The following is an 18,907-nucleotide window of genomic DNA, read 5'->3' on the forward strand; positions in this document are numbered from 1 at the left end:
TATAAAACATGGAGCTACATCTCTATTATCTTTGGCAAACAATCCCAAAATATCTTGTACTTCAGTAAATCTGAAGGAATATCCCACAAGCAAAGTGAGGGATCAATTTAAGTGTTTGAATATTTATTCTCCATAGAGGAGAAGGTAAGTGCTGGCAAAATACCTGGCACAAAAGAAGAGCTCAATAAATATTTGTGGAACTGAACTGAAACAAGTGGTAGAAGTTAGTAAAATTACCTGCATCTATTGATGAAATATATCAGGTTATTGTTCCAACTTTCCACCTGACTGAACCTACGAAAAATAACTGGGCTTATCGATAGAGAGAGGTTCTGTTCTTTTCCACTTGGTATCACAAGTACCAACCAACCCACAGGCAAGGTGCTCAGAGGCTCAGTGAAGACTCATCTTCCCCAGAATCAATATCTTTGACCCAATTCCTTCTGACAAAAATATAGAAATTTTAAAGTATGGGGCAGAGAATGTATAAGATGTATAGGTGATCAAAACAAAATTCTTAACAAGAGAGACTTGTTTGTTGATAGATAAGCTACCTCTAGGAGACCCACTCAAATCAACTGGGAGTCAGCCTCTTTCAATTTCCTCATCTGAAAAATGGGAGGACTCAATCAATAGGCTTCAAGCTTCTACAACTGCTACTCATACTGAAAAATACATTTCATATTAAGTGCAGTATGCATATTTATACATATACAGAAACATGCTTTTCTATATAAAAATATCAGTTTTGCAAATTAACCCTTAAATCTTACAATGTGGGTGCACTCTGGTATGCTGTAGTGTATTTTATTCTATGTCATTGTTTACCTGCAACCACTAAATTGATTTCATGGCACACTAATAGTTCATGACATGCAGTTTGGAAAACACTGGACTAGATGATTCCAATTCATTAAGTGAAAAATCATGATATAATCCCTACAACATCTTTGCCTTCCCTTCTTCTTCACAGTAAATACTCATGATCTTTTCCACTCAAACGGCTTTAAAAGTGATTTTCCCAGGGTGCATGAATACTGCCAAACCCGACAGCAGAAGCAAGCCACAGGGATTCTGCAATAAAAAGTTAAACATCTACCAAAGGAACCCCTTCTACTCATAACGAAGTACATTTGAATCTTTGTAAACCATCAGGCAACAGCTAAATCAGGCAAAAGTCAAAATGATACTCATGCAGTGGCAGCAAACCACATAAATCTTGATTTTAATTAAATAAAAGATATTTCAAAGTAGTTGCATTCTCCCTTCCAAACTATAGAATCTGTTTCCTGAAATAAGAATATTCTGACTTTCTAGAATAGCATCTATTGTCACTTTTGTAGATTTTCTTAATTGGCTGCCTTCTGCTGCAACACCCCCACCTCATCCCACCTCCTTTCCACCATCTTTAGTAATGCCCCAGACTAGTGGTGTGTAGGAATCTCTTGTGAAAAATGAGCTTGCTTTGAGTAAGACAATTCTTCTCGATCACAACTGGAGTTTTTTCAGTATATAGCTGGGGAAAGGCCTTGTTTACTTCTCATTATAGCTTAAAAACCACCTAAAATATCATCTCTGCAAAGGTATTACAGTCTTGACATGGAATCCTAACAGTATCATTTGTGCTTGTCAATGATTTCAAGATGCTTTATTCTAAATCTTCTCTTGGTTTCTAAGTCTACAGGGTAAAAAAGAAATAAGTTCTTCTTCATAATTTATAATAAAATAAATTATATTTATATTATAATTTATAACAAATTATAAAAATAAATATTTCCGTCATTATAGTTTATAAAATAAAATGTAAAACCTCCAAGTTTTAAGTTTAAAAAGCATATCAGTTCATAGATATCAGACAAATACTAATGTCAAAAACTTAGGTCCATTGTCCTATAATCAAAGCATTCTCTGTATTTTCCAAACTTGGCAAGACATATTTTTATTTTTAATTTTTGAACTACTAATTCTGGAGGGAAAACAAACACCATTAACTTCCTCTTCAGTCACTAGCTGCCTGTGCCATGTGTTTTTATTGCTTCCTGCCACAAGGAAATACATTTGGAACAAAGAAAGATATTCAAAAGAGAGTTCTCTAGGTTAATCTAAAATCATTCTTTCAGGAATTGAGAAAGAGTGTAAACATATTTCAGTAATGGCACAGGATGATAAAACTACTCAGAAAACCTTCACATTGCTTTATTACATGACTTCATCTAATGCTCAAAACAGGTCTGCAAAGATTATCTGATGAATAAACTGTTAAGTTAGGTAACTTTTCTTCACCCACACAGCTAATAAAAAGCAGAGGCAGAATTTAAATCCATTCTGTTTTATACCTAACCTCATGGTGAACACTATATCACACTGTTCTCCCTATGAGCCTTTTGTTCAAATTGTAGGTTTTTACGTTATCCTATTCATCCAAACCATCACAGTTTTTTGTGTATGTGTGGTGGGGAAAGTGATCAATAGAGGCTGTAGATGATGATAAGAACATGAGGACTGATTTACCATTTTACAGCTAAGTTGTGTTCAACAGTGATTTATTGAGTCCTAGGTACCAGGTAGTACACTAAATACTGGGGATCCTAAACAAAGGTACAAATTATAGTTCATGCCCTAAGGAGTCCGTAAGAAATTTTGTAAAAGCTGTCCTAGTCTGCTTAAGCTGCTATAACAAAATACCATAGACTGAGTGTTTTAAACAATATAAATTCATTCCTCACAGTCCAAGATGAAGGTGCTGGCAGATTTGGTGTCTGATGAGGGCCCTCTTCCTGGTTTGCAGATGTGCCTTCTAGCTATGTGCTCACATGGCCTTTCTTGGGTATATGCTCATGGAGAGAGAAATCTCTCTCTCCCTCTTCCTCTTCTTATAGGGGACTAATGCCATCATGAGGGTCTATCCTTTATGATGTAATGTAAACCGAATTATCTCCAAAGCCCACCCCCCTCTAAATATCATCACACTGGGGACTAGGGCTTCAGTATATAAATTTTCAACATATGAACTTCAATATATGAATGGGCTTCAACATATAAATTTCAGTCCATAACAGGAACTGAACAGGAAAACAAATAATCCCAATTACTTTGATACATGTAATTCCAAAAACATTATCACTTAATTGCATTTAACAAATATTTATTGATAGTGAAAGGAAAGTAAATTTTTGACAGTGGGTAAAAATCTATGAGACAGACAATATTCTCTACATTATACAAATGAAGAAACAGGCTCAGAGATGATAATTTCTCCAAGATCAAAAAAGTGAGGAAGTGAAGGATTTACACGTGAATCTACCTAGCTTCAAAACCCAGCCGCTTTCCATTGGAGCAGGAGAGCTGTAACCAAGGACAACAGCCTCCCTCACTGGCTCTCCTAGGGTGTACAAAGCATGGCCTTCCCTGGCAAGAAAGAGAGTAGCCTCAGAAGCCAGGTACGAACACACACAGCACATACAATCCCTCTTTATCAGAGGTGACTAAAGCCTGAATGCTGGTACAATAAAAGCAGGTCAGGGAACTGATTAAGAGCACATATCCTGGACCAGCCTGTCCCACCTGGAAAAAGAGAACATTCCACCCAGGACGAGAGTAGATCCACCAATTTCATGGCCAAACATACTATGACTATAATTCTCAAAAAATATTTCATAATGCTGAGTAACAGGAGAATAAAAATGCATACATATTTGAAATATTACATCAATATAAAAAAAGTATTTTAATGTAGAAGCAAATCAACCTAGCATTTGCTAGGTGACACAGATCCATTTATCCTTCTTCAGCTCTGAGAAAGTCAGTGTTATTCAGTGAATATCAAGGCATAGCAAAATTTTAAGGGTATACATCTGTTCTGGCACTGTGCAAAGTAGGTACTGAATAAATGTGCTGTGGATAAATGGATGGAGGAATGGCTAGATGCAGAAAATAATGAATTAGTATTCATATTACTTGATCATTTTTGGAATATATAATTAAATAATTTATTTTACTTAGGGATTTAAAATGATTTCTTCACCTTCCAATTAAATATCTATCCATATTTACTTCTAAGCCTAATTTGTATGATAGCCAAAGGGTCTAATTTTTCCTTTCCAGGAAAAAAACAATTACATGCTACTATTCTACTTGGAATTTTTAAAATTTGAGGTTCAAATTACTATATTTAAAAGGAATTTGGGGAAAGACAAATTACTGAGAAGAAAAACATGTGTGTGTATATATATATATACATATATATAGTATGATAATATAAGAGATTTTAAAAACTAGGTAATTTTGCTTATTAGTCACGCAAACTGGGAAAGATAAAAGAACAAGAGGAAAGCAAAGATCTTTATTTCAATGTACTACTTAACAGCCATTTCACTGATAATATAGAAAGTTTTACAGAACAATGACTCTACTCCATTTTACTTTCTGATTATTATCTGTCACTTGTTTCATAACCTTATTTTGTGAAAGTTTTACCTTGCAATATTAGGGGTCTTTTTATAATTCAGCTTGTATAATTCTGGGGAAGGACAAGCCATACACGTATACGTGTGTGTGTCTATGTCTGTCTCTGTCTCTCTGTGTCTCTGTCTCTGTCTCTGTCTTTCTCATTCTCTAAATTATATATATAATTTAGAAGTAGGACAATTCATATGCTAGTTAAACATTTATTTACAAGTTAAACTCCTTTATGTATTTCATATTTATTCACAAAATATCTCATGCTCATATAGATGTGAGAAAATCACCTCTTTGGAAAATTCACTTTAATTAATGTGGCTTTAGGTTTTTCAGCACTTGGTTTGCACCTTAGTGATGTGTGTGAAAGAGTGGCCAGGAGAACTCAGATATGACTAAGTGTCATAATGTCAGGTGGTCCTGGCTGATCTCCTCAACACACAGTGTTAGCAGGAATCCTTGGGTGGTCACAGTTGTGTACCTGTGCTCTGAGCCTCTCTGAGGACCACCAGGCTTTACCACACCTCACAAGGCGTTGCAAATCCCCGAGAATTTTGGCTCAGTAGGTTCAAGTAGGGCCTGGGAACTTGTGTTTTAATAACTCCAGGGGCTTCTTATCAGACGAGCCTAAAAAACACTGATATCATGTATGGGAAGGAGCACACTGAGGGAGAAGGCTGGAAATGTGGTTCACTCTATACCCTGGACACGAGGAATAGCTCATGAGTATTGGCAAGTTTTGTAGACCACAGCAAGCCATGGAAGATTTGTGGGAAAGGAAATAACCAGATTTGTGCTTTGTAGGAGTCACTAGGCAACATTGTACAACTAGGCTAAATGGAGGAGAGACTAAAAATAGACTAGTTGGAAGACTACTATAATAGTGGTAAGCAAGAAGTAGTAAGTGCGAAAAGTTGGCAACAAAAATGGAAGACAGAGTCAATCAAGATTGAAGCCAATTTGATTTGGAGGGGAGCAGAGTAACAGTATCAAAAATGGCACCACGGTTTTAAGCACAGGTGGCTAAGAAGATATCTGTTATGGTCACAGAAAGAAAGAAGGTTAAAAGGATTCAGACCAGGTAAAGTATGAGCAAACGAATTAATAAATGAGTGGTCAAAAGAAAGGTCATTTTCTGGGAGAGGAAATAGGGGTTTTATCCCAGTTCTACCATCTCCTTGCTAGCAGGCGCTAGACACGTCACTTCAGTGCTCTGAACTTCAGTACCCTCATTTATAAATCATGCTAGTAAAAGAGGACTGCTGTGAAGATTAAATGATATTATATATAACATTTGATCCATAGTAAGCACTTAATAGACAATTTCATTTTTGCCTGCTTTTATTTTCCCTGACTTTTACTTTCAATGACTTAAAACCATTCCAGATACACAGAAGGCATTCAATATACACTTGTTGAATGAATGTATTACTACTGCTATTAGAAATTCTATTGAAGACTGAGAAAAGATCATGGGATTTGACCATTAGACAGTAATTCGTGCACTTAGAGACTGCATAAATGCCTCGGGGTTTTGAACACTTGGGGGAAGTCAAAGCCAGTCCAAGTGTTTTGGTGAGGACATTCTAAATCAAGTAGCATTGTAGAGTACAAGTCTTTTTTTTTTTCGGGTTTTATTGGTTTGTTTTTTTATTCTGCATGTTAAAGAAATAAAGGCTTCCAGCTAGAAAATAAAAATCTGCTTTATTAACATTAATAGTTTTAAAAATCTTATACTTTATTTAGAGTTTTTACAGTATATTATCTCATTCAATCTTCAGCCCCTTGAGTTAAGGAATTCAGTTACTACTATCCCATTTCTATTTTAAAGATGCACACATTGAGATTCAGAGAAGTTGAGTGACCTTTAGGGCATGAGTGTCACAGTCGTGAATTTAACTGAGGTCTTTTGACCACAAGTTTGCAGAGTTTCCCATCTACATTCCTCAAGCCCATTCATGTTATCCCAAATGAGCTCTCTTCTGTGCTTCCTCCCACCCTAAGTGTTCCCTTCTACAATTTGGAAGTGAAGGGTAGAGCAGAATCTTGAGGGCTTTGGGAAGTTTTGAGAGTGCTGCTCCTTCCTCAAAACCCAACCAGCACCAGAGAACACCCATCCTCCAGCTAGCCCAGTGCCAGTGGCAGACACTAATGCCAGTAGCTCACCTATTCCCTGTTAGCTTCCACAGAAAAATCTGCCATTCTCTTGGGAAATATCAGGATGGGCTTCTTGGGAAGCTTTCCGGTGAAGAAGGTACAAGCCTTAACTTCTGATCTCAACCAATTGGTTAAACAGAAAAATTCATCTTCATATTGTATTACTGTAACCTTGTACCACTGCCCATGGTGTTGGGCTGCTTGAATTCACATCATGACTTTACCTCTAACTAGATGCACAACCTTGGACATGTTATTTATGTCTCTGAGGCCAGTTTCTCATCTTTAAAATGGGGATTTTAGAAAACAGTACCTACTCCATAGAGTTTCCACTATGATTAAACAAGATTCCACATATACAGCATGTGGCACACTTAGAACTTGAAATGTAATGAACACTCAATACACAGTCATTGCTATTCAGCAGTGCATGATATCTCAGTCTTACAGAGAAAGCAGCCCAGGACCAGAACGATCAAGGCACTTTGTACACAGTGACCAAACATCACTTTGTAACAGTAACCATGCTTTCATTATGGAGCAAAATACACCTAAGATAATCACTGAATTTTTCATTGCCTGCAAGTGTCACATTCACTCCACTAATTTTGAATTATTCATTTGTAAATTAATGTACACTTAGAGTTCATAAATTGGAATAATGGGGGAGAAGACTAGACGCATAGTTGAGATTCAACAATCTTAAATAAGAAAATGAGGCAGTTTAGAAACACAGAAAAAAAGGCTTTTTTAAAATGTACAAATATGTATTCTCACATATCCTTGAAACAATTAATATCTAAATGAGATTAATTTGTCTCCTTTCAAAATAGAAGAACTAAGAGTTTAGTTTTCATAACTAATTAGCCAATATTTCCTTTTTTAGAAACTATATGCCATCTCCTAAAGCGTAAGAATTTTATATTTATTTACTTTCTCCTACTCTTTTGTACTTCCCTGATGTTTCTTTTAATAGTAGTTCTCAACACTGGTTGCATATTATAATCACTTTGGAGGTTTAATAAATACCCACGCCTAGGCCCCAGAGAAGTCCGATTAAGTAAGAATCACTGAGCTTGGGGTTCCCATTTCAGGTTTGCTTTTGTTTGTTAAGCTCTACAGATGATTTTAAGGCAGAGTCCAAATTGAGAATCACTAGCTTACTCAATGTCTTTCAAACAACCGAGTGATGGACATCTTTGCCTTGATTGCTATCTATAAATGAAGCTTTTTTTTACTTCAAATCGTAAAACTACTTACTCTGAAAGCCAGTCTTGACTTTGAATACAAGTTAGTCTGATTTCCCTTGATTCTAATCAAACACTTCTGTGAGATTCCCAATTCCATCAATTTTCCTTAGAAAGTTAGGTGAGATAAGTCATGTAAAAAGACCACATTATACCTAGCACTCAATTATAGTACTAGAAAAAAAATAGGACATACAGGATACAGATTAGAGCTCTGCAGTGTTTTGTTAAGAATGTAGGTATGATGTTAGTATCTAAGAGTTGAAATTATAAATTAATGAGAAAAATGTGACTTCATGAAAACCGGCACAAGAAATATAACAGTATAACATTAAAATATTTGACACAACCATAAAGTTATTCTGAAATTCTTTTTATTCAATACCTGAAACCTTCAAGTAAACCTGCTAGATTCAGAAGTGTGGAATAATGAGGGGAAAAAGAACAAGACCAGCATGGGAAACGATCTGGTTAAACTGACAAGAAACAAAAATAGGGCTTCCCTGGTGGCACAGTGGTTGAGAGTCCGCCTGCCGATGCAGGGGACACGGGTTCGTGCCCCGGTCTGGGAAGATCCCACATGCCGTGGAGCGGCTGGGCCCGTGGGCCATGGCCGCTGAGCCTGCGTGTCCAGAGCCTGTGCTCCGCAACGGGAGAGGCCACAACAGTGAGAGGCCCGTGTACCGCAAAAAAAAAAAAAAAAACCTACAGCAGAAAGGTGAAGCAAGGCAACAAAGTCATTTACTATTTGGGGTGGGACAGAGCAGGGAGCTGGCATATAAAAAGAAAGAGGAAAGGCATAATTGTATTTGCTCAAAAGCGAGCAAAATTGCGACAGAGACAAAGCTGGAAACTGTGATAGAACCTGGAAATGATGGTCTTTCTCAGCAGTGTGGAAAGACCTATATACATCAGAGTTTCCAGAGACATTCACAAAAGGATAGTTCAAGTTCCAGTTGAGAAAAAATTACAAATTTATGTGTAATAATTCTAAAAGAACACTAGATCCTTTACTATGTTTTTTACAATTATACCTTTCATGTACCAATATAGCAAAGTCATGACATATTTTCTAAATAAGGAAACTGGGGCAAAGGGAGATTTAATGAATAACAGATAGGTGACAGGTAACACTTGTTTCCAGAGCTTATGTTTAAGTCCCTGGGCTTTTACTAATAACTTCAAATATGCATTTGTATAATTTCTCATTAATAGACAGATAAGGTAACAAAGTATTCAAAGCAAGAGATACGGGTTTATTTAGACCTGATGAGTGTTAACTCTTTTTTTCACAGGAGTTGGGGGGTGGGGTAGAGAATGCTAAGGAGTATAAGGGAAGCAGAAGCAAAAAGATCAAACCTCTTCGCCTCATATATTGGTTAAGAACATATAACCACAACACGATGTAAACATTTCCTTAATGATCCTACAGTTATGACAAGCAAAATAAACAATCCAACTTCACATGTCCCTATTCCCTAAGGACCTCAGGTTTACCTTGTAGTTTAAAAATTAGTCACTCATTTAGACTGGAGCAAATTTCTATGGATTCAGGGAGTTTGCTATCAACTAATGGGTTATGGCGTTACTGTCAGTGGATGCTACCCCATAGGAGGCTGGACCATTGCATCATTCAGTGTAAAGACATACTTGTTATGTGTATGACAAACAAAAACCTACCCAAAGACGTATCTCAGAGAACTGTGAGTGAAAGACATGCAGTGCTTGCCTGTTCCACATCTGTTCTTTTCATGATCTTTAGAAAATGAACATCCTTGCAGATATTAAAGGAACGCTGTATGACTAGATATATGCCAAAGTAAGAGATCACTCTGTCCATCGAGTATCATACTGCAATACTGTCAAGCCAAAAACATATCTTTAATGGAGACACAAAGTTTAAGATCCTAATTTAATCTCTATGAAGACTTCACCTATTATATTAATGTGCTTTTAAGTTCATTATCTTAAATAAGAGGAATTGAACACATATAGATTGAAAAGTCGTAAGTTGTTAAACCAGCTGTTTTCCCTTATACATATTGTACTTAAAGTCCTCAGACACCAAGTATATAAAAAGTTACTCTTAATAATACAGTATGCAAAAACTGCATCAATTTTTAAAAGTTTAAAGAATGTTGGACCAATGAATTCTAAACGAACTTAAAACAATTTCCTGCTTAATCACAACTCAAAATCCTTTTAACTCTTTTTTCTATTCTTAACTATAGTGTGTATTTTTTATAGGGAGGGAGGTAGCTCACAAGTGTTGCAACAGGGAGAGCTCCAAGGTACTAAAAGGAAAAAAGGGTGTAGGTCTGCTTCTACCACTGTGCTAGCTAAAGCCGTTCCAAATTTAGAGACTTTTCCGCATTTAGGGAACTGAGCATGCGGCTGCAAGTCTTGCGAACAATAAGCACCCTATTGCAATGTTTATTGTTCAAGGGACAGAAAGGCTACCCCAGAAAGAGAAAAAAACATTTCAATGGGTAGAACTAAAGAGAGGCAAAAGAACATCTCAAAACCATCATTCAGAAGTGAAAAGAACAGAAAGTCAACAAATGAACACGTAAAAAGAAAGAAAGGGAAGGGATATTATTTTCCAGAGATCAAGCAGATTGATTTTGCTCAGGTTTTTTCAACAGCTTCCCCACCCTCAGATATAGCACCACTACCATAGGCCTCCTCTGAAAGCCCTTCGTTCTTCACTTATTTGGCTCCTTTTACATGCTTGGCATCGTACTGGTTAACTAAGCAAGCAACCAGGAGTAAAACAGCCAACTGCTTTATTTTATGCCAAAAGAAAAGTATCGAGAAGATATGCCTTGCTCTCAAAAGCTTACTTTGCTACTGAGCTATTACTAAGACAACCCCCAGCATCAGGAGATAAGTTCCATAATTAACAGAGGTAGCAGATGTCAGAGAGGCCAAGGGTCACCCAGGCAGGCTTCACAGAAGAATGGAATTGGAGTCATGTCTTGAAGGATAAATAAAGACATTTCCCAAGATCTGGAGAGGTGGAGGGTTTGGGGGAAAGGCACTCCCAGCAATGAGAAAAAGGTGCCTTTAAAGGTCTGCAAGCAGGAAAGCAGGACCTGGGGAAAGGCATGCATCTCCACACGGTGATCAGAACAGAGTTCAGGGTTCACTGAGGAGAAAAAGGAAGATAAATCTGGAAAGGGTACCGGTATACCTCAGGCAGAGGTTATGGACAGCCACTGACATTTCTTAAAGAGGGCAGTGACGTGATCAGATTTAGGCTGAAGGAAGAGTAATCTCATAGTAGAAAACAGACTTGCTACCAGGAAGTTCAGAGCCAAATCCATTCCTTTTCTAGCAACTTTACAGAACCTGAGTATATGTACTAAAGGTGTTTACTTTATCCGATTTTCCTTCATTTCCTTTCCTTTTCATGTATTTTATTTTTTAAATTTATTATATAGATCCCAAATCCTTTTTAGAGTTACGCAGCATAAAAGCAAAAGAAAGAAAGAAAACTCAGAAAGGTAGGAAGGCAGATGGGCAAGCGGATTATCAATTCTCCCAACAGAAGGGAAAATGAACTTTACTTTGACATGTTTTATTGAAATTCAGAAATTCAAGAGCACACATTACCTAACACAAGTTATGGTATATATTCTTTTTCCTCTTTCTATAGTTGGCTTCCTGACTTTTTCTACTAATTTCTAGGTCCTTTCACTGAAATACTATTACTTTAAAATCTGTTTTACTGTTTATTGTTTCACTTTAAACATAAAGCCAAAATAAGATACATTCAATTCTCCATTAAAAAAGTCAAGCACCATATTATAGGCATAAAGATACAGATATAACCAAAAATACTATAAAAACAATGCAAAAATAATTTTCATAGTCATACGCTCTTATTTTCTTAAAGCGGTTTTTAAAATATCTCTAATTATAATACTTATTTCATATAACATATAATGAGGGGAGAAAGGACTTCAGGAAGAATTACTTCACTATCACTGGGTTAATAATTTATTACAACAGTATGCCCTAAATGACAGTGATATTTCCAAAACGTCCACATCCATGAACACATTGGGCAGACATCTGGGATCTCAGTGACAAGCCAAACAAGTAATTATAATGACTTCAAATATTTTTCCTACCAGATAGAGATTTTTAAAAGAGAGGTTCAAGATAAAGTTTTGGCTTCGTCCATTTGTACAGCAGTCTTAGATCTCCAGAAAGCACTCGAAATTTCAAGATCAGAAAAACGTAAGTAAGGTAATTAAGCAGCCTTTCCAATAACAATAGACCCAGAAGGTGTCACCAGCTTTTATTAAACATGCTTACAATCTCAGAGAGCCCAAACCTCATAACTAGTTTTTCTTATTAATGATTTGTTCATATGTCATTTCAGCATTTCTTTCTGAAGAACAATTTCCTCTGAGAGTGCAAGATAAAAGATGATTGCCCACATGTGTGCAGCTATGATTATCTGCCCTCTCTCAGGACTCACAGAATTCCAAGGAGGGCAAAATTATTAGGGCAAATTGTAACTCCAGAGGAAATTCCCCAGCTCGGCCAGTTGCCAGTGGAGTTATAATATCAACAATGAAGAGAAAGTTCTCTTGGAAGTTAAAAGTCTGGAAGACAAGGTTAATTATTCAGTGCTGCTTGACAAGCAACCATCTATCATAAAAGGAAAGAGCCTTATATAATCAAATGCCAGAAAGTTATCATGAAAAAGACTTCAAACCATTTCACAGACTACCTCAGAGCTTTACTATTTCCCGTTAATCAATACAAGATTTTAAAGAAAAACTCACCAATAATTTAGTCATGAGTCTTTCATTTTGCATATTAAAGTATCTCTGAAGAAACACAAATCAACACACAGAACATGCATTGATAAAATGTATTGATCGTAATCTGCAAGGATAAGCGTGACAAAATCAAACCCGTAACAATGCCTCACCTATTAAAAACTCAGAATTTTCTTGTTCTATATAGCAAGCTAGAAAGAACCAAGAAAATAAAAGGGTTAGGGAGACAGTTAAAGTGTAATTACAGGGACTTCCCTGGCGGTCCAGTGGTTAAAACTCCACGCTCCCACTGCAGTGGGCACGGGTTCCATCCCTGGTTGGGGAAGTCCCACATGCTGCCAGGCGTGGCCAAAATAAAAATAAAAATAAATAAATAAAGTAAACAGCATCATAACAACAAGCTCTTTGAACATTTTTTTAAAAATGTAATTACAACATGTAAGAAAAAACCAAACATATGTATTTTGCTCATAAAAGAGATCTTTGTACATTGCCCCAGAACTTATAGAACTTATCTTACTAAACAATTTTATTTAGCACAGTTCTTCACTTTCTAACCTTACAACAAACTAGAGACAATAAGTCATAAGAGAAGACTGCTTATATATTGACATTCTCAAACGATGACAGATGTTATAAACAAAAGGCTGTCCATGTGTATTTTGCAGAAGTACCAAATTTTGCTTATGGATCTTCAAAAAGCCTAGAATTGCTTTATAACTGCATTCATGAAAAAAATCAATGTAAAACAAGTATCTATCAACCATTGCTTATTTGGCCTAGATTTTCATCATAATATTTAAACTATGAAGTTGTTTAAAACTGTGACTCCAATATGCAATAAAAAGCAAACATAAGAATTGTGAATATTACTTCTTCCTCAGTATACACGCAACTATAATTTCAGATAAACTGACATGATATTTTTTTTGCAGTCTCCAGCTGGCACTCACACGACTTTTGTACACTAGTTAAGGAAACATAATATTCTACATTATACATATTATTCCCATTTTCTGGAAAGTTCCCACTAACAACAAGAACTTGAATTTTCTAATAGCTACACTGATTCACTACCTAGCATGATTCTAAAGAAAGATTCCCTTAAGTAACTCTTAGAAAATGTAGATAAACTGATTTGTCCTGACTTTAATGTGTTTCTATCTCTTTAAAGGAATCTTACTTAACTCTTTAATAATTGGTTTAATCAAGAGTACATTAGGAAGGGGGTTTCCCTGGCAGTCAGTGGTTAAGACTTCACCTTCCAATGCAGGGAGTGCGGGTTCGATCCCTCGTCAGGGAGCTAAGATCCCACATGCCTCGAGGCCAAAAAACCAAAACATAAAACAGAAGCAACATTGTAAAAAATTCAATAAAGACTTTAAAAATGGTCTACATCAAAAAAAATTTTTTTTAAAAAGAGTATAATAGGAATTACTCCACCTCTTATATGCAATACCACATTGGTACTCCCAGGTAAATGTTTAAGACAAATGTGGTAGGGACTAACCAGCCGTTCACAAAACTTGTTTCATCCACTTCCTGGACTCCTGCTGGACTACATTTCCCAGCCTCCTTTGTAATTAGCTGTGGGCATGTGACTAAATTCTACCCAATGAAATGTGAACAGAAGCAACATGCTTATGGAAACTTTTCATACACAATCCACTTCTTCCATTTCTCTTCCATCAGCTTGATGTAGAGACACACATTAACCTTGGAATCCATGAGCTGAAGAAGTATAGTCACAAATTAGAAGCTGTCTTGGGCTCTGAATAGCCACTAGAAAAAGAACAACCTACCATTCAGGAAAACCTGTTTAGTCTTTGTATGAACAAGAAATAACCTTCTTGTCTGTTTGAACTAGTGCTACAATAATGAACACAATAAGAAATATATCAACTTAATTACCCACAAAAATAAATTGTGAAAAGCAAAGTGGAAAACAAATAAATATGCAAAGTAAATTTAAGCTGAACATTTTGGGAAAAGGTTTGTGCTTCATTTTTAAAGTACTGTCTCTCAGGAACTAGACAATGAATAAAATGCTCTCTCTGGTTTATCTTTCAAACTTGAATATCATATTGAGGAGTTTAGATTTAGCAATAGCACAAGAATGAATCACTTAACTGTGAAGTTACAGCAACAAAAAAATCTAAAACAATATTTAATAAATTAACATTCAGCATGCTTCACTAATACCGTACTCTGTGATCAAATTGTTACAACAAACTTCAAGGGGCTAATTTATTTCATTATCTTAGAATATTTTTCTTGAACACTACTTGACATAAGATAATTGTCTGGGAGCCTGAAAATATTTTAATTACACAGAGCTTACTGTAATAAGATTTGACCTGTATTTCATTTTAAAAAATACAGCTGATCACACTCATCTGAGGAAGCCATAACCTACTTGATTTGCCTTACGACTCTATTTCATTTACCATTCATTTTTTATGGTAACACACTGTGAACAAATTGAAGAAAAAATACCAACTTGGACACTGTGATATCTGTTTGTAGCTTTGTCCCGGTTTTAGTTTCCTACTTAATAACTAAATGGGACCACAGTGGGTAATGCACTAGAGCAAAAGTGGTGAATCATTAAAGAGTTCATAAATTTTAAAAACAGGGGCAGGCCTTATGGGCCCCATATGCTTCTAGAAAATTGAACCATGAAGCTTTTATCAGTCCTCTTTAAAAATGCTTGCAGTGAAGGTTTTATTAATGCTTGCCCTCAAATGGTTTATACTACTTAGCATTTTCATAACATTTTTTATCTCAAAGAACTTTTTGATCATCAGTTAAAGCTACTCTACATTTCTATAAGAGAACTCAGCTGTTTAGCAAAACAGAGGCATGAAGGGAAAACTCAACTAATTTTCGCCTAAGATTTGCCAAAGAAAAAAGAAAAGGAATAGAATATAAGATCCTGCCACAAACCTTTAGTTTGTATCAATAGCCAGGTCGTCTCACTCAGTGGGATGAAGTAGTTGTTTTAAGTGTTCCCACAATGGTGAAGAAAAGAGAAATTAGCCACCTATATGCAATGGGCTTTGAAAACTAATATTATAGGACTTTGCTATACAGCTAATAGTAACTCTGCCATCCAAAGTCACCTAGGAGCCCCCAAGGCCACAACATTATAAATTCCAGGGGGCATGATGTCCATTGTGTTCTATGTTTGGAAAATTCCTTTGGGTGCATTTTCATCAAAATTACAATAAATTAGATTCATCAAAAGTAAAAGTCATACTGGAATCATTCTAGGGCTGATACAGCCGAATTTAGTTATTCTTAAAAATGTCCAGGCTCAAATCATGTTTTCTATAACGTTGGGATCATTCCAAAAAACTGATCTGGGTTAAAATAGGTAGAAATTTGTTCTGAGGAGGAAAAAAATATAAGAATCTCTTTGGTTCATCTCCACATAAAACAGGGTGGCTTGCTGGCAGAGAATACACATAAGCCCTAGAATTTCACCACAAATTATTACCTCCTCTAGTTTTCAACACTGCTAGATTTTTATTTATCAGAAAGCAAAATGACTGAGCTATAGTTTAGCTCACAGGACGAATACCTATATTAAGATGGAATTTAATGATATATTTGTTTTTCTAGAGTCTCAATGAAAAACACTAATGCTTGTTGAACAGATTAAAGAACAATTCGGCACTTTGCCAAGTCACAGTGAAGAGCGCTATAAAATATGTTATCTAATACCCCCTCCAGGTCCACTGTGTAAGTCTTTTTTTGGTGGGGGTGGGGGGAGGGTGCTCCAAGACTCTGTATTTTTAACAAGAGCATCAGATGATTTTTATTATCTGACACGTTTGGAAAACTCTAGAGTAGGTAAGCCCTAAAGTCTTTCCTTCTGAAATTTGGCAATCCTGATAAAAATAAATTGCCAGAAATGGCATCCATACTGCTATACAGAAGCAATTAACTTCTGTTCCTATATTTATTAAAATACGTAACACACTGAATGGACCAAAACTATTTACACTTCTGTCTCTCCCACTAAAGGGTACTGTTCATAGGGCAGAAACCATGTTTTTAATACTCTTTGTGTCCCCACAGAGTAACACACTGCTTAGCACAGAATACATGCTAAGTTTTAAATGAATGACTATCTTAACTGCAGCAGCTAGCTGCCAGTCTCATCCACGTAGTCCTCTCTCCACTCAGGCTCTCAGTGCCCAAAAGCAATACCCAGTGCTCTAACTTAGAACATTATTGGGGCAGCAAGATTAAAATAAAAACCAGTGAATTCTATATTCAGAAATCAGTACTTATTGTTTGACTGCATATATGATCAAGACAGTAACATTTAGTATTTGATATCGACTGTATTTGAATATGGATAGAGAACTTTTATGAGAATTGTATCAATGCCTGGGGAAAATAAGAGTTTACACTATCTGAAATACTGACTATTAAAGAATTTCTGGAACAACTGGAGTGAGACTATTTTTCTGGTGCACAATAACTCCTTAGAGCCCTTTGCGGAACAAAAGCAAAATAAATGGATGGTGACTGCAATAAGACCAATTTAATTCTCTTTTTATACAGTTTTTTTAAGAAAAGGAGATGTGAGAAAAACACTTTTTCTAAGTCAAACGATTAGGTTATCTCTCACCAGTAGAATATATATGGTACTGTAAGATACAGGCTAATGGTAGCAAAAGACTGTTTTAATGTTTGTGGCCAGCATTTTCCTTTATATATATGCAAAGTGCATTTCAGGTCTCTGATCACAGTTTGTACTTGGAATAAACAGAAAAGACTCCCACCCATCTGTGCTATGACCTTCTTCAACTCCGAGTTCATTCATGAGAACTTCCCAAACATAATTGATTAAGACGTCTGTATAATGCTGCTCTCAACAGACCAGAAGTATTTATAAGAAAGAAAGTACACAAGGACATTTTAATAGCTCTAGAGTCAAATGAGCTTCACTTGGTGGCTGTCTCATTTACCATCCACTCTTCTTCTAACTGAACCATTATCACAGCTGGCAAGAACCTCCTCATCAAAATAGCTGCCTGAAAGGACATTTTCATATTATAAAATCAATACTTTTGCGGGCAGGGCATGCTGATTTCAACTGTCAAATATTACCTGTTGTGAGCTAGTGTCAGGTATATGTGGTATTAATCAAAGTATTTGGTATTATTTTACTTTGTCTTTTTGAAAGGGAGTCCAGTGTATTTGACCATCTTACGTATTACATTTACAAATAGGAACTCTGAGTTTTTAAACAATGCTACAAGTTGCTATCATCTTGAGCACAAGAAGCTGAATTATTCATACTACTCCCTCCTTCTCCATATGCACCTTAAAGCATGGATTCACGTGCCCTTCCTATACAACCAACAACCTATGCTGGACAGACAATAAGATTCTTATTTAACCTCAAATCCCCTTTAATCATGTCTGTTTCTTCTCTCTCAAAAGTCAGGTGCATGCACACATCTGTTTTCCTTTTCTCTTTTACCTCACAAAGTTCAGTAAATGTTACTTCTAACCACCTGTTCCTTACATATATACATCGTTTCTATAACTTTTTTGCCCAATATACTTTACCTCTTAAGCGGTTACCTCCACAACAATAAAAATGTCACTCCCACCTTCTGTTCCACACATCAGACGAGAAAACCAAGAGTAGAATCACCCTGACACTGACCTCCCAAAAAACACATTACTTTTAGAATGAAATTAGATGTAATACAGACCTACCTGAGAAACGATCTAAGGTGCCCATAGACCACATTTAGTATCACCATAGAATTTCTCACCTGTTTGTCTCCCTGCCATTTGGCCCAGTTTTCTTTAAACATGTAAAAGTTTTAAATATTTTTCATTACATTGTACTGATTCTCTTTTCCAAATAAGGTTGTCAAAATAGTTCTATATTCATTCATTGCAAAGTAGTTACCTTTAAATAGACCTTGATGGGTTAAACTGGGAGTCTAATCGCTTACAATAACGTTCTAATGGGATTATGTGTTTCACCTTAAAAATAAGTGGGTCCATTCTGAAATTTTGCCATTTGCAACAACATGAATGGACATGGAGTGTATTATGCTGAGTGAAACAAGGTAGACAGAGAAAGACAAACACTGTATGATAGCACTAATATACAGAATCTAAAAAGTACAACAAACTAATGAATATAACAAAGAAGAAACAGACTCAGATATAGAGAATAAACTAGTGTTTACCGGGGGGGAGAGGAAAGGGGAG

Source organism: Pseudorca crassidens, chromosome 8 (assembly GCF_039906515.1).
Source record: "Pseudorca crassidens isolate mPseCra1 chromosome 8, mPseCra1.hap1, whole genome shotgun sequence".
NCBI classification, from domain to species: Eukaryota; Metazoa; Chordata; class Mammalia; order Artiodactyla; family Delphinidae; genus Pseudorca; species Pseudorca crassidens.